Below are 18,000 nucleotides of genomic sequence, written 5' to 3'. Positions count from 1 at the left end.
ATCGGTACCTATTGGCATATTTGGTGGGAATGTCTATTAGTCCAATTGTTTTGGAAAGAGGTTTTTGCAAGGGGAAATGAAATAGATGGAATTGAAAGTCCCCTTTCCTCGATGCTGTTACTATTTGATCAATAGGAAGTGGGAGATCTGCATATCAGATTGGCCCATATGGCAAGGAATTTACTGTTATCGGAGGGTGTGTATGGCAAACCACTCGAAGAGCCTACATCTTCCGACACAGAGAGAATGGATCAGTAAGCTTTTCAAATATTTGAGATGGAGAGCATGATAGACTCAGAATGGCTTCCATTTATATTGTTTTTTTTAAATTTTTTTAAATAACTTTATTTCTTATTTTCAACAATAGTCAACAAACAACAGTAACATCAACTAAAGTCATTGAACTGCATAACATACAATAGTGGGAAGCAATACAACAGAAATTCATATCATAACCCCGTATCCCACCATCATAAACTGTAAAATCAATCAAAAATCAAATCAAATGTACCAAACAAACAACAACATACTAACAAGACCACACAAACAACCACTCAAACAACACAAAACCCCCCACCCCCAAAACTACAGTACTTGAAAGTAAACCAGTGCACTCCACTCCATAACACAACTTAGCCTTATCCATAAAGATCATCCAACTCCCCCCACATTTCATCATAAAGGTCTGCCTTATCTCGTTTTACGAAACATTGTCCTTTCAAACCTCGATAAAGCTCTAACATCCAAAATCCACTCCTCCACTGTCGGCTTTTTCCGTGTCTTCCAGACCTTCAACACCTGTTTGGCTGCCACCAACAAAACTTTACGCACTGCACACAACGTCACCCAACTCACAGTACGCCCACCTCCATAAGACAAAAATATAACTGCCAAGGGATTGCATGGATAGACAATATTCCAGATCTGGTCGATCCTGTCAAGAACCTCCCTCCAAAAGCCTCCACCCTTTCACAATGCCGTAACATATGTAACAGAGTACCCCGTTCTTTCCCACAACCCCAACATAAAGCATCATCAACCAAACCTAATTTGCACATACATGCTGGAGTCCAATAGATCCTGCCCACTATCCTTTGATGGATGTAGCGTAATTGCAAATCCACTTTGGCTGTCGTCGGCACTCTCCAAATCTTATGCCATTCTCTCAATGCTACCTCCCTACCCAACTCCTCTGTCCATGATAACCTCAACTTTTCCCACGAATCCAACCATTGCCTGTCCGGAAGCATAAACTGCGTAAACTTAGACACCCTTTGGAAACCCATCTCCAAAAGACCAAAGTTCTCCGGCTTTTTCAAAAAAGGAGCATCCAACATCTCTCTCCGCTCAACGAGTAAAGCCACCAAAATATTATACCTCCGCAACTCCCTGTTCCTCAAATCAAATTTCTCTACCAAACTCTCAAAAGGCACTACCCCAGCCTCATTCCACACATCTCCAATAGTCAAAACCCCTCTCTGAATCCAAGTCTTCCAAGACAGTACCTTATTATCAAACAGCAGACCAGGATTATGCCAAAGTGAGGCCTCCTCATAAAGATATAAACCCTGACCAGTACCAACAATCCACGACGACAACGCCTCTTTAGTAGCCAACACAGATTTCAAACACTCTACCTTCTTAGGCAACTTCCCAAAAGAAAATAAACATTTAATATCATAAGGCAAAAACCGCTGCATCTCAATTTGTACCCACCACGACATCCGGTTCAGATCAATACCATAGTAACAAGACTCTTCAACAAGAAACCACTACAATAATTTCTCAAAACCGGATACCCAAATCCTCCATCTTTAACACTCTTGACCATAATGTACCAGGGAATCCTGGCCCTCTTAGTAATGCCTTAGCATCTAAGATTTTAAATGTAATATTCTCATCTCTCGACAAAGCATAACTCTGTTGTAAGTCACCAAGTACCCTTTCAAGCTCCACCAATCTGGCTTCACCCCCCCTACGCATCCGTGCAGTCCAGTTCATCAGTTCCCCTCTAACAGAAGCTTTAAAAGCATCCCACACCACCATATTGTCTGCCGTACCCTCATTCATCTAAAAAAAAAAAAAAAAAACAGGTATGAAATTCATTAATGCGTCCACAGCATCCTGGTTGCTTAACACAACAGGTTTCAACCTCCATCTACTAAGATCCTGCCTCTCAGCAAATAACATCAACTTGGTCATTACCATTGAGTGATCCGAAATGTGCCGTTCACCCATAAACACCTCCCTTACATTCTCAACCAGTCTATCCGACATCAATATGTAGTCAAGCCTAGAATAAGAATCATGTACCAGTGAATAAAATGAGAACCCCCTATCCCTCCAATGAAAATGTCTCCAGGTATCCACCAAGTTATAAACATCCAAAAAGTCTCGAAACTCCCTACTCGATTTTTGCCCAGTAAACCTGCACATCGATGACCTATCCATCTTGGGGTCAATCACACAATTAAAATCCCCTCCCAAAACAATAATTTCACCTCCCATATCACTAAGCCTCCCCTTTAGCGAATCAAAAAAGGGCCCCCCACCCGCACATGGCACATACACAGATCCCACAGTTAACAGCAAGCCCTCACATTTAAGATCAATAAGTATAATACGCCCCTTGTCATCCATACTCACTTTTTCAACACATGCATTCAAGCCTTTCTTCAACAATATTCCAACAACTCGGGAGTTGGAGGAGTAGCAATTCAAGAAAACCTTTGTATATCTCGAATTATTCAGTGAATCACCAGACCCATCAATTAAATGTGTTTCTTGCAAGATCGCCACATCAACTTTCTCCCTCCAAAGTTTAGCCAAAATGTTCTTCCTCTTCCGCACACAGTTCAACCCTTACACATTCCAAATACACAACGAAACAGGCTCCTTCATAACTCACTAAAACACTCCATATCTCCACATAGACTCATAACTATCATTCGTCCACAAACCATCTATTAAACACTGTGACAATCATCCAGCCCATCCCATAAAGTGGAGCAACACATGTCTCAACCCCCCACCCCGCTCTACACATAAAACAAAAAACACACACACAGTCAAGACAGCCTTAATTGTAAGAAACCCAGTATAACATAGGTCTCAACAAAATACCATTATGTACAAAATCATAACCCATTCCAACTATCACCTCAGAACCCTATGCCCAATATTTTCACTATCAGAATAACCTCCTCAAAAATCCTCAGCAACAAGTCCCAGAACCCACACCAAAACCAACAAACATCTGCAACAAGACTTCAACTACTATTTATAGTGTAAAAGCATGGATAAGTACCAACCCTTCCACCAAACGTCAACACCCCAAATAGAACTATTGACAACAGCCATCCCAAGCCTGCATGCGCAAACTGGAATTAAGATAAACAAATTGGAAGCCAACTCAAACAAAAGGAGCCCAAATCTAAACAGCAGTTGCTCCAACCACCCCTTCCCCACCAGTGCCATTGCACAACAGCACAGTCATCAATCACAAAGCACACATCCCCATAAAAAATGCCAATCCCACCATTACTCTCCCATAGGGCCAGAATATAAGGGAAAAGATGCAACAATTAAACAGCACCCACCCCTGTTCACCGCCATGACCATTGAGCACATGCCTTCCATCAAATAAGATACGACATGCATAGCAGAATCCACAGAGTCTCTATCTACCGTAAGACTCCATCAAAAGGCATTAAATGTCCGTTGAACAGTATAGTTCATAACAAGAACATGCAAACAGTAGATAATGCATTCAAAGCATTAGTCTGCAGACAGACCAACTCTCAACCAACCAACGCTCACACACTGAAACAAAAGGTCAGCATAAGGTACTTCCTGGACGGAATGCAGGCAGAATCCAGGCATGCACTAGTCCACACACCAGCACATATCAGGGCATATCACTTCTTCTCCCCATTTATATTGTTTAATTGAAGGATAATGTCATGAGATAGGTGTAAACGAGCATGCCAGTAAGTCTGGACTAAAAGCAGTGTACAACAAGTTAACATCAACTCGGTTGCTGATGTACATTTGATTTCCCCATACACCTGAGAGGTCCTGGGTTGGTTACCTTCTTTGATGATTAAATCATCTTTGTTGCCCTTGATACAGGCAGAAGAGGCTTGAAGTGAGTGGCAATAGAAAGATATGTATTAGTCTCTTTGGGACAGCTCATAAGCCAATCAGCAGCCTATCCTGCCACACATAGCTCTGCAGGGACGTTGGTGGGCAAAATGAAGACGTGTGTTGATCGAGATGGTTATACTTATAATTGATCGGACTTAAAATCTCAAATCGCCCAAAAATGTTCTGGTAAATACTTATACCTTCCTAGGTATGGAGATGGTTCATCATGCCAGGTATGAGCCCGGATAGCTCAGTGATACTTTGTTTTTCACTTTTAAAGAAAGCAACACATAATTATTATTTCACCTTTCTCAAGCAATTGAGGTGCACTGGCAGTCATCTGTGGTACATATTAAAGTACTGGAATAGCAGGTTGTTCTGACGACCAGGGCTGAGAAATGGCTGGAATAACAGGGCAGCATGAGGTCATGATTGAGGTGCACGGACAGAGCTATCTGTGTGTGAGCAGTGCTAGATTACTTTGGGGGTGCTGTTTATGGTAATGTACATTTGATTTCCCAATACCCCAGAGAGGTCCTGGGTTGGTTACCTTCTTTGATGATTAAATCATCTTTGTTGCCCTTGATACATGTTGCACCCCGGAAAAAGGGAGGGTGGGTGGAGTTTGCTAAAGTTGGTTGATTGACAGAGATAGCAATATGTTTGCTTTGGCAGGTGTGCAGGATTATTGTTGCTGTTGACTTGCTAATACTCTGTGATGTCATGTCATTCTCGACGTGCATTTCGTTTTTGTTGCTCCCGAAAAAAAAAATCAATGAAGAGTTAATTACATTTTGTTTTTTAAAAGCAGATGTGAACGTCTGTCCCAGTTACTTTTTATGAGCCACAGGCTTTTAGGGTGCATCAGTAACCCTTGTGCATGGGTGGCTGCAAAGAACCTTACTTGATTGCGAGTGATGAAAAGTGTTGAGTATTCCAGTTCATAGGAGCATATTTATACAGGCATATTTTCTCTGTCTTGCTGGGACTGTCTTATTGATAATTCTGCATGAAGACTTACGAAAAGAAATTAACAAAATATTAACATGATGTGAAATAAAATGCGAGGATGCAGGCTTTAACACAATTATTTATGAAGATGATGCAAAGTATCCGCTGTACCACTGAGCGACTGCCCATGTGAGTTATTACAGTATATATGTGAGCTGCTTGCCACGGTATTTCCATGCTGCAAAGTAAATGGAAGCTGGAAAAAAGATTTGTAAAGTGAAATCGAAATTGATCTGCATTGCAGGACCGAGATTGTTTCTGGCATCCAGTCATTGCTTTTGGAATTCCTATGAAAGAAATGTATGAAACACATGCCACAGCCAGAAATTCATGATGGCAGTTGCAGGTACATGCGGGAAATGGGTCGTACATATATGCTCCCTGGTGGTCTAGTGGTTAGGATTCGGCGCTCTCACCGCCGCGGCCCGGGTTCGATTCCCGGTCAGGGAAAGCACATTTTTTTTCATCCTAAGTTGTTATTATTAGTGTGATTGGTTTTCTGTTTGAACGTATTTTCATAAATGTTTACTTCGCTATGGTATTTCAACTTAAAAGTACAGAGACCATCCCAAAATGTATGAATGAGTTCGATAAGAGAACGTATCTCATTCACTGTAGTCTTGAGAAAACAGTAACTTTGTACATTTTTTTTTGGTCAGTGTACTGCTGCTAAAACGCGGACAGAAACAGCCCTTGCAGACTTCTTGGTAATTTAGGCGAACAGGTATGGACCATTACTGTCAGCACGCGTGTAAGCCGTCCGTTTTGTCATCTCTGATATGTCTCTCTTACCAGTGGTATTTCGGAATCGTTTACTCTTCCGTGCTAGGGTGGATAAAAGGAAAAGGAAAGCTCCGCTTGTTGTGATTTGAGAAATACAACACTACACTGAGTAACCCTTGCTGTACTGGTGATACTGGGCGGGCGCCCTTCATACTGGGAGGAGACAGGCAGAAGAGGCTTGAAGTGAGTGGCAATAGAAGGATATGTATTAGTCTCTTTGGGACAGCTCATAAGCCAATCAGCAGCCTATCCTGCCACACAAAGCTCTGCAGGGACGTTGGAGGGCAAAGTGAAGACGTGTGTTGATCGAGATGGTTATACTTATGATTGATCGGACTTAAAAAGTCAAATCACACAAAAGTGTTCTGGTAAATACTTATACCTACCTAGGTTTGGAGATGGCATATCAGTTCATATATGGGCCCGGATAGCTCAGTCGGTAGAGCATCAGACTTTTAATCTGAGGGTCTAGGGTTCAAGTCCCTATTCGGGCGGATATTTTGTTTTTCACTTTTAAAGAAAGCAACACAGAATTATTATTTCACCTTTGTCAAGCAATTGAGGTTCACTGGAAGCCGTCTGTGGTACATATTAAAGTACTGGAATAGCAGGTTGTTCTGGCGATCAGGACCGAGAAATGGCTGGACTATCACAGGCAGCATAAGGTCATGATTGAGTTGCACTGACAGAGCTATCTGTGTGTGAGCAGTGCTAGATTACTTTTGGGTGCTGTTTTTGGTAATTGAGGTGTGTTGTGCACAGCTAGGCGTGGGTCCCTGGTGGTGAAGAAACTGGGTGTTTTGCGGGCCAGGTTTGAGGTGCATTGGCAGAGCTGTGTAGGGGCAGGGATTGTCGACAGGCACGTGAGAGTTGAGGTACACTAGCAAAATAGTTGGATCCAGTTCTGACATTGGAGGTGATGCCACAACTCCGGATTGAGGTGCATTGATGGAGCTGTTCGTAGAGAACGTGGCCATCAAAACAGGTCTAGGAAGTGGAGGACATTGGTAATGATTGCAACTTCTTACCCTACCCCAAAAACCCAATGATGAATAATTAGGGATGAGGTGCCAGCAACTCTACGCCCCAATACATGACTTAAAAGGCCCCTCTTATAGAAAAAACAAAGATACTCACGGAATAGGGGCTCTGACATATTTAGCTGTGAACTATCCTTCAGCAAAGTAAGGGACAGGGGATATAGCTCAGTGGTAGAGCGCATGCTTCGCATGTATGAGGCCCCGGGTTCAATCCCCGGCATCTCCAGGTTTTTCTTTTGGCTTTAATCGTTTCTTTTAAACAATGATAAATTCTGTCCATAGCCACAAGGGTAGAGACAACGTCCTCGAAAACCTAAGCTTGGTTGAGATCAAGCAAATTACGTTTACCATTTTCATCATTAACAATCTGTGGGCCATGACACTAAAATATATTTAAAAAGTAGCATATCGAGATCCACAAAAGAAATATCAATATTTTTGTGGACATTCATCAGTGATAGAACTTGTTTTGCTCTTTGTGTGACTTTGCTGCTGGACACCACTCACAATCAGGAGCATGTGGGGTGCTTGTGTTGCTGAGGGATTGTATGGGTTCTGTGTGAATGTGCACCCCACATCTAGCCCTCTTATCTGGGCTAGAATGTGGAATTCCTGTGTGAAAAGGATTGTGTCCTGTGTATGAGTAAAGTTAGGCGCATGTGTAAAGCAGTCATCGGTCAATATAGGCATATTGTCGATAAAACCAACCAGGTAATGACAGAAGTGCAGGCCAGCGCCAGTGTTGTGAAAAATGTTAATGCAAAAATTCCCAAATACGGAACGCACCTCCAAGCACCACAGAAGACTCTCTATTTTCTGCCTTCTTACCTCCCTCTCTTCCTCAGTCCTGCATCCCTCCTTCCATTTTCCCCCATCCCATCCTCCCTCTTTTGTTTTTTTCCTTCCTCCAAGGCCCTTTGGAACAGATGCAATCGCCCATGTATATTGCAGTGCCATACCCAGTTTCCATTGGGTAGAGGGAAACAACACATGAGAAGGGAGACAGCTATTAACTGTCCATGGCCATTCTAATCTGTTTGGCTATTCCCACCCACTACGTGCCCCTCTACACCCAACACGCATTCTCCTGATATCTCTATGTGCTAGATTTGTGATAGAGTGACTTCGGTAAATTTCGGCCTGCCAATGTTATTTCTAAGCAGTCTGATGAGTGTTAATTGCTTAAGCGCAGTTGTAAAATTCATTGTAAATTCGCTGTTCGTGTATAGAAATACCTGAACAAAGTGTGCTTTCAGGCACTTGATTTTTATCTGTTTCTTGCAGGTCCTGTTAAAAACAGGCACTGACACGGGAAATAGTTTTTGCTTGTGCATAGGAATTGTATATGTTTTTTGTGAGACACTGCTATCTTATGCCCATGTATAGGTTCAGCTGTTTTCGTAAGGTACTGCCAGTAAGCAGTGGCTGGCAAATGCCTAACCCATGCCAACACAATAGCCAAAACTGTTGGCTTTGCCAATGCTTGTTTTAATTATGTTTTTAAGGCTCGATGAATTTCCGAAGGCACTGTTTGCAAGGTGGATATTATCAATAGCCGGATGACAATTTGAAACATTTTTGAATGAAACCCAGTGTGGCATTAGCTCAAAAAATGTGTTGAGTGGAACATGGGAGGGATGCATGGCTAACTATTCATAAGTAGAAACAGACATATGATGGTTCTAGGTGGTCATATGGTGTACTTCATAAACCTAATTAATGCAAGTACCTCTTGGTTTTGCACCATGCTTCAGTAACAACCATGATGGGATCGGCTTTATGAATGGGGTGTTGTTTTAATGGAAGGGCACCTTGCAGTGATTGTCACAGGCAATGGGGGCAATTAGAATTCAAAGAGATGGAGGTTAACTTTCATTGTAATAGGGTAGGGCATGAAACTAGTACTGTATACCATCGGGGGAATAACAGGACTCTGGAAAGTTTCAACACACTCTTCATAGAAAGTATACACATGGCTATGGTGACCTTCATAGCTATCGGTTCCTAGTCATTCATTTACTGATGACACGTAAAAGGGATGCACACGCAATGTCGAAATATGTTCAGCTTGGCTAAAAAGGACATACGTGTCCCCCTAGACTTATCTATAGTGATGGCTAGAATAAGAACAGAAGAAAGGTACTGCAGAGTGATTTAATGGAGACGTGACGCAACTCCCCGACTTCAGAACTCACTCAATTTTAAATACATGAACAATTTCTGAATTAGCAAAGGTTGTTCACATGCAACCTTCGTTATTCCCAAGATAACCTGTGTAACTGGGGCTAGAGTAAACAGCGCTGGAGCAGTGCAGCAGCCTATCCCCGAGGTGCATCGTTGCAAACCCTGAAGTTTTTATCATATGCCATCTCAGGAAATGTGTGTGATTGGTGTTTCAAAATTAGAGACTCTGACAACGTCATCTTTATAACAGATATAGACATAGATTCACACAGGGTATTGTGTACGTTTGCAGATAGTCATATTAATGCACTCTGCCACACTCTATGTCCATCTATGATACTAAAGCACTTAAATGCACAGGACATGGTCATCCATGTCTTATGCAAGTCCTTTCTATTGCGCACAGTCTAGCCAGCCACGTCCATGAGGCACACGGTATAATTGAATGCATTTCTTTTGTACTATATGCTATAACATAGTGGTACAATCCTCCCTTTCACGTACACCACATCCCTTAAACATCTGTGCCCTTTTCTCAGCCACCAATGCTCTCTCTTCCCAAATGTCCACCCAGATGCTTTTCCTATTTCCCAGATGTTAAGGCGCTCTGTTTGGTCCATCAGGGTTTGTATGGCCAGGGGGCAGAATAAATTCCTGCCTTACATCCCGAGCCGAGCTTTGCGGTCAGCTAACGCCTGTCTGATGACTGTTCCTACGGTCAGGTATAGCCGTATTGGCGGCCGCTCCTCTTCAGTGGCCGATGTAGCTCTCTTGAACCGTCTCTATCCTTCGCTTAGAACTACCCCTGTTCACTGTGCATTGAGCAAAGCTCTTAAAACGCTCCTCTTTTAGGCTTTTTCTTTCGCTGTGTTACAGCGAACATCAAGATGCTTTTGGGCGAACTTTGTGCTTTATCAATAAAATTCAATCCAACACATACACTGAGTTAATCCAAGAGGTTTGACGGAAGCCATGTCTGTATTTTGGGGGAAAATTAACAGAGAAGAGACAAGACATTAAAAGCAGATGTGACACTATAGATGACTGTTTGGCCCAGACCTATTTCTATTCGAAGCACTACTGATATAAGTACCAACCTTATTCTCCCACGAAGCGAAGAAAACGTTTATACATTCCTTTGGGGAGGGAAGAAATCGCGCATAGCATACTCAGTGCTGACCAGGAGGAAGGTGGAGTAGGCCTCCCAGACTTAAAGGAGTACTATGGAGAGCCCCAACTTCGGATTGTCGTAGATATTTTAAAGGAGAGTAAATACAAACAATGGGTAGACCTTGACAATTGTTTGTTGTCTCCAGTCACCCTGGGTAAGTGCTTGTGGGTTCCCCACAGGCAATTAGCGGTTGGAATATGGATGCACCCCATTCTTGCCACATTATGGCGATTGTGGAGCAAATTGAAGGAAATGTAAGGAGTGACATCCTGGCCCTCACCTCTTAGTTTTTTGTGGGCCCCTCCAATTAGGGATAAAATACACAAACCGGCCGGGTATCAGCCCCAATATAAAGTTGGACTGATGACAGCGGGCCAGTTATGTCAGGAAGGTACATTCTTGAGCAAGACGGAATTGGATGAGGTGTTGCATGAAAAGTTTATGCCCACATTTATGTTTTTACAACTGAAAGGTGTTTCAACAGATCGTTGTTGAGAAGGGTATCTAAATCGGTCGTTTACACCATTCAAGCAAGTCTTAGATAAGCAAACAGGCTCTAGAGGCCTCATCGCAAACTTATATAATGCATTGATAGCCAGAAGATGCACGCACTCTCCCAGAGCTAAAGTATTATGGGACAGAGACTTGGGTATACAAGAAGGCGAAGATTTATGGCTAACCATCTATTGGACGGTTTGGTCATCGACGATTGCTGTGCAATATGAAATGCATAATTACAATTTGCTTCAAAGATGGCAATTGACCCCATAGAGGTTAGCCAAGGTGCATCAGGGGCTAAGTCTGCTATGTTGGAGAGGGTGTGGTAACATCGGTACCTATTGGCATATTTGGTGGGAATGTCTATTAGTCCAATTGTTTTGGAAAGAGGTTTTTGCAAGGGGAAATGAAATAGATGGAATTGAAAGTCCCCTTTCCTCGATGCTGTTACTATTTGATCAATAGGAAGTGGGAGATCTGCATATCAGATTGGCCCATATGGCAAGGAATTTACTGTTATCGGAGGGTGTGTATGGCAAACCACTCGAAGAGCCTACATCTTCCGACACAGAGAGAATGGATCAGTAAGCTTTTCAAATATTTGAGATGGAGAGCATGATAGACTCAGAATGGCTTCCATTTATATTGTTTTTTTAAAATTTTTTTAAATAACTTTATTTCTTATTTTCAACAATAGTCAACAAACAACAGTAACATCAACTAAAGTCATTGAACTGCATAACATACAATAGTGGGAAGCAATACAACAGAAATTCATATCATAACCCCGTATCCCACCATCATAAACTGTAAAATCAATCAAAAATCAAATCAAATGTACCAAACAAACAACAACATACTAACAAGACCACACAAACAACCACTCAAACAACACAAAACCCCCCACCCCCAAAACTACAGTACTTGAAAGTAAACCAGTGCACTCCACTCCATAACACAACTTAGCCTTATCCATAAAGATCATCCAACTCCCCCCACATTTCATCATAAAGGTCTGCCTTATCTCGTTTTACGAAACATTGTCCTTTCAAACCTCGATAAAGCTCTAACATCCAAAATCCACTCCTCCACTGTCGGCTTTTTCCGTGTCTTCCAGACCTTCAACACCTGTTTGGCTGCCACCAACAAAACTTTACGCACTGCACACAACGTCACCCAACTCACAGTACGCCCACCTCCATAAGACAAAAATATAACTGCCAAGGGATTGCATGGATAGACAATATTCCAGATCTGGTCGATCCTGTCAAGAACCTCCCTCCAAAAGCCTCCACCCTTTCACAATGCCGTAACATATGTAACAGAGTACCCCGTTCTTTCCCACAACCCCAACATAAAGCATCATCAACCAAACCTAATTTGCACATACATGCTGGAGTCCAATAGATCCTGCCCACTATCCTTTGATGGATGTAGCGTAATTGCAAATCCACTTTGGCTGTCGTCGGCACTCTCCAAATCTTATGCCATTCTCTCAATGCTACCTCCCTACCCAACTCCTCTGTCCATGATAACCTCAACTTTTCCCACGAATCCAACCATTGCCTGTCCGGAAGCATAAACTGCGTAAACTTAGACACCCTTTGGAAACCCATCTCCAAAAGACCAAAGTTCTCCGGCTTTTTCAAAAAAGGAGCATCCAACATCTCTCTCCGCTCAACGAGTAAAGCCACCAAAATATTATACCTCCGCAACTCCCTGTTCCTCAAATCAAATTTCTCTACCAAACTCTCAAAAGGCACTACCCCAGCCTCATTCCACACATCTCCAATAGTCAAAACCCCTCTCTGAATCCAAGTCTTCCAAGACAGTACCTTATTATCAAACAGCAGACCAGGATTATGCCAAAGTGAGGCCTCCTCATAAAGATATAAACCCTGACCAGTACCAACAATCCACGACGACAACGCCTCTTTAGTAGCCAACACAGATTTCAAACACTCTACCTTCTTAGGCAACTTCCCAAAAGAAAATAAACATTTAATATCATAAGGCAAAAACCGCTGCATCTCAATTTGTACCCACCACGACATCCGGTTCAGATCAATACCATAGTAACAAGACTCTTCAACAAGAAACCACTACAATAATTTCTCAAAACCGGATACCCAAATCCTCCATCTTTAACACTCTTGACCATAATGTACCAGGGAATCCTGGCCCTCTTAGTAATGCCTTAGCATCTAAGATTTTAAATGTAATATTCTCATCTCTCGACAAAGCATAACTCTGTTGTAAGTCACCAAGTACCCTTTCAAGCTCCACCAATCTGGCTTCACCCCCCCTACGCATCCGTGCAGTCCAGTTCATCAGTTCCCCTCTAACAGAAGCTTTAAAAGCATCCCACACCACCATATTGTCTGCCGTACCCTCATTCATCTAAAAAAAAAAAAAAAAACAGGTATGAAATTCATTAATGCGTCCACAGCATCCTGGTTGCTTAACACAACAGGTTTCAACCTCCATCTACTAAGATCCTGCCTCTCAGCAAATAACATCAACTTGGTCATTACCATTGAGTGATCCGAAATGTGCCGTTCACCCATAAACACCTCCCTTACATTCTCAACCAGTCTATCCGACATCAATATGTAGTCAAGCCTAGAATAAGAATCATGTACCAGTGAATAAAATGAGAACCCCCTATCCCTCCAATGAAAATGTCTCCAGGTATCCACCAAGTTATAAACATCCAAAAAGTCTCGAAACTCCCTACTCGATTTTTGCCCAGTAAACCTGCACATCGATGACCTATCCATCTTGGGGTCAATCACACAATTAAAATCCCCTCCCAAAACAATAATTTCACCTCCCATATCACTAAGCCTCCCCTTTAGCGAATCAAAAAAGGGCCCCCCACCCGCACATGGCACATACACAGATCCCACAGTTAACAGCAAGCCCTCACATTTAAGATCAATAAGTATAATACGCCCCTTGTCATCCATACTCACTTTTTCAACACATGCATTCAAGCCTTTCTTCAACAATATTCCAACAACTCGGGAGTTGGAGGAGTAGCAATTCAAGAAAACCTTTGTATATCTCGAATTATTCAGTGAATCACCAGACCCATCAATTAAATGTGTTTCTTGCAAGATCGCCACATCAACTTTCTCCCTCCAAAGTTTAGCCAAAATGTTCTTCCTCTTCCGCACACAGTTCAACCCTTACACATTCCAAATACACAACGAAACAGGCTCCTTCATAACTCACTAAAACACTCCATATCTCCACATAGACTCATAACTATCATTCGTCCACAAACCATCTATTAAACACTGTGACAATCATCCAGCCCATCCCATAAAGTGGAGCAACACATGTCTCAACCCCCCACCCCGCTCTACACATAAAACAAAAAACACACACACAGTCAAGACAGCCTTAATTGTAAGAAACCCAGTATAACATAGGTCTCAACAAAATACCATTATGTACAAAATCATAACCCATTCCAACTATCACCTCAGAACCCTATGCCCAATATTTTCACTATCAGAATAACCTCCTCAAAAATCCTCAGCAACAAGTCCCAGAACCCACACCAAAACCAACAAACATCTGCAACAAGACTTCAACTACTATTTATAGTGTAAAAGCATGGATAAGTACCAACCCTTCCACCAAACGTCAACACCCCAAATAGAACTATTGACAACAGCCATCCCAAGCCTGCATGCGCAAACTGGAATTAAGATAAACAAATTGGAAGCCAACTCAAACAAAAGGAGCCCAAATCTAAACAGCAGTTGCTCCAACCACCCCTTCCCCACCAGTGCCATTGCACAACAGCACAGTCATCAATCACAAAGCACACATCCCCATAAAAAATGCCAATCCCACCATTACTCTCCCATAGGGCCAGAATATAAGGGAAAAGATGCAACAATTAAACAGCACCCACCCCTGTTCACCGCCATGACCATTGAGCACATGCCTTCCATCAAATAAGATACGACATGCATAGCAGAATCCACAGAGTCTCTATCTACCGTAAGACTCCATCAAAAGGCATTAAATGTCCGTTGAACAGTATAGTTCATAACAAGAACATGCAAACAGTAGATAATGCATTCAAAGCATTAGTCTGCAGACAGACCAACTCTCAACCAACCAACGCTCACACACTGAAACAAAAGGTCAGCATAAGGTACTTCCTGGACGGAATGCAGGCAGAATCCAGGCATGCACTAGTCCACACACCAGCACATATCAGGGCATATCACTTCTTCTCCCCATTTATATTGTTTAATTGAAGGATAATGTCATGAGATAGGTGTAAACGAGCATGCCAGTAAGTCTGGACTAAAAGCAGTGTACAACAAGTTAACATCAACTCGGTTGCTGATGTACATTTGATTTCCCCATACACCTGAGAGGTCCTGGGTTGGTTACCTTCTTTGATGATTAAATCATCTTTGTTGCCCTTGATACAGGCAGAAGAGGCTTGAAGTGAGTGGCAATAGAAAGATATGTATTAGTCTCTTTGGGACAGCTCATAAGCCAATCAGCAGCCTATCCTGCCACACATAGCTCTGCAGGGACGTTGGTGGGCAAAATGAAGACGTGTGTTGATCGAGATGGTTATACTTATAATTGATCGGACTTAAAATCTCAAATCGCCCAAAAATGTTCTGGTAAATACTTATACCTTCCTAGGTATGGAGATGGTTCATCATGCCAGGTATGAGCCCGGATAGCTCAGTGATACTTTGTTTTTCACTTTTAAAGAAAGCAACACATAATTATTATTTCACCTTTCTCAAGCAATTGAGGTGCACTGGCAGTCATCTGTGGTACATATTAAAGTACTGGAATAGCAGGTTGTTCTGACGACCAGGGCTGAGAAATGGCTGGAATAACAGGGCAGCATGAGGTCATGATTGAGGTGCACGGACAGAGCTATCTGTGTGTGAGCAGTGCTAGATTACTTTGGGGGTGCTGTTTATGGTAATGTACATTTGATTTCCCAATACCCCAGAGAGGTCCTGGGTTGGTTACCTTCTTTGATGATTAAATCATCTTTGTTGCCCTTGATACATGTTGCACCCCGGAAAAAGGGAGGGTGGGTGGAGTTTGCTAAAGTTGGTTGATTGACAGAGATAGCAATATGTTTGCTTTGGCAGGTGTGCAGGATTATTGTTGCTGTTGACTTGCTAATACTCTGTGATGTCATGTCATTCTCGACGTGCATTTCGTTTTTGTTGCTCCCGAAAAACAAAATCAATGAAGAGTTAATTACATTTTGTTTTTTAAAAGCAGATGTGAATGTCTGTCCCAGTTACTTTTTATGAGCCACAGGCTTTTAGGGTGCATCAGTAACCCTTGTGCATGGGTGGATGCAAAGAACCTTACTTGATTGCGAGTGATGAAAAGTGTTGAGTATTCCAGTTCATAGGAGCACATTTATACAGGCATATTTTCTCTGTCTTGCTGGGACTGTCTTATTGATAATTCTGCATGAAGACTTACGAAAAGAAATTAACAAAATATTAACATGATGTGAAATAAAATGCGAGGATGCAGGCTTTAACACAATTATTTATGAAGATGATGCAAAGTATCCGCTGTACCATTGAGCGACTGCCCATGTGAGTTATTACAGTATATCTGTGAGCTGCTTGCCACAGTATTTTCATGCTGCAAAGTAAATGGAGGCTGGAAAAAAGATTTGTAAAGTGAAATCGAAATTGATCTGCATTGCAGGACCGAGATTGTTTCTGGCATCCAGTCATTGCTTTTGGAATTCCTATGAAAGAAATGTATGGAACACATGCCACAGCCAGAAATTCATGATGGCACTTGCAGGTACATGTGGGACATGGTTCATATATATATGTGCTCCCTGGTGGTCTAGTGGTTAGGATTCGGCGCTCTCACCGCCGCGGCCCGGGTTCGATTCCCGGTCAGGGAAAGCACATTTTTTTTTTTATCCTAAGTTGTTATTGTTAGTGTGATTGGTTTTCTGTTTGAACGTATTTTCATAAATGTTTACTTCGCTATGGTATTTCAACTTAAAAGTACAGAGACCATCCCAAAATGTGATGAATGAGTTCGATAAGAGAACGTATCTCATTCACTGTAGTCTTGAGAAAACAGTAACTTTGTACATTTTTTTTGGTCAGTGTACTGCTGCTAAAACGCGGACAGAAACAGCCCTTGCAGACTTCTTGGTAATTTAGGCGAACAGGTATGGACCATTACTGTCAGCACGCGTGTAAGCCGTCCGTTTTGTCATCTCTGATATGTCTCTCTTACCAGTGGTATTTCGGAATCGTTTACTCTTCCGTGCTAGGGTGGATAAAAGGAAAAGGAAAGCTCCGCTTGTTGTGATTTGAGAAATACAACACTACACTGAGTAACCCTTGCTGTACTGGTGATACTGGGCGGGCGCCCTTCATACTGGGAGGAGACGGGCAGAAGAGGCTTGAAGTGAGTGGCAATAGAAGGATATGTATTAGTCTCTTTGGGACAGCTCATAAGCCAATCAGCAGCCTATCCTGCCACACAAAGCTCTGCAGGGACGTTGGTGGGCAAAATGAAGACGTGTGTTGATCGAGATGGTTATACTTATAATTGATCGGACTTAAAAAGTCAAATCACACAAAAGTGTTCTGGTAAATACTTATACTTACCTAGGTATGCAGATGGCATGTCAGTTCATAAATGGGCCCGGATAGCTCAGTCGGTAGAGCATCAGGTCTTTAATCTGAGGGTCTAGGGTTCAAGTCCCTATTCGGGCGGATATTTTGTTTTTCACTTTTAAAGAAAGCAACACAGAATTATTATTTCACCTTTGTCAAGCAATTGAGGTTCACTGGCAGTCGTCTGTGGTACATATTAAAGTACTGGAATAGCAGGTTGTTCTGGCGATCAGGACCGAGAAATGGCTGGACTATCACAGGCAGCATAAGGTCATGATTGAGTTGCACTGACAGAGCTATCTGTGTGTGAGCAGTGCTAGATTACTTTTGGGTGCTGTTTATGGTAATTGAGGTGTGTTGTGCACAGCTAGGCGTGGGTCCCTGGTGGTGAAGAAACTGGGTGTTTTGCGGGCCAGGTTTGAGGTGCATTGGCAGAGCTGTGTAGGGGCAGGGATTGTCGACAGGCACGTGAGAGTTGAGGTACACTAGCAAAATAGTT

General features: G+C 42.4%; 3 non-coding genes across 3 annotated transcripts; all 3 read left to right on the top strand.

Moving 5' to 3' along the window:
• The first annotated feature begins 5,535 nt into the window (after positions 1-5,535).
• TRNAE-CUC (transfer RNA glutamic acid (anticodon CUC)) lies at positions 5,536-5,607 on the top strand. The gene has a single exon. It is a non-coding gene; the product is annotated as a tRNA-Glu (tRNA).
• A 1,527-nt stretch (positions 5,608-7,134) lies between these two features.
• On the top strand, positions 7,135-7,206 carry TRNAA-CGC (transfer RNA alanine (anticodon CGC)). The gene has a single exon. It is a non-coding gene; the product is annotated as a tRNA-Ala (tRNA).
• A 9,493-nt stretch (positions 7,207-16,699) lies between these two features.
• On the top strand, positions 16,700-16,771 carry TRNAE-CUC (transfer RNA glutamic acid (anticodon CUC)). Its single transcript has one exon. It is a non-coding gene; the product is annotated as a tRNA-Glu (tRNA).
• The last annotated feature ends 1,229 nt before the right edge of the window (positions 16,772-18,000 follow it).

This window comes from Ambystoma mexicanum (genome assembly GCF_040938575.1).
Source record: "Ambystoma mexicanum isolate Mex_15411 chromosome 12 unlocalized genomic scaffold, UKY_AmexF1_1 Mex_chr12_unloc.2, whole genome shotgun sequence".
In the NCBI taxonomy this organism is placed as follows: domain Eukaryota; kingdom Metazoa; phylum Chordata; class Amphibia; order Caudata; family Ambystomatidae; genus Ambystoma; species Ambystoma mexicanum.
This window is presented reverse-complemented; position numbering and strand designations above follow the sequence as displayed.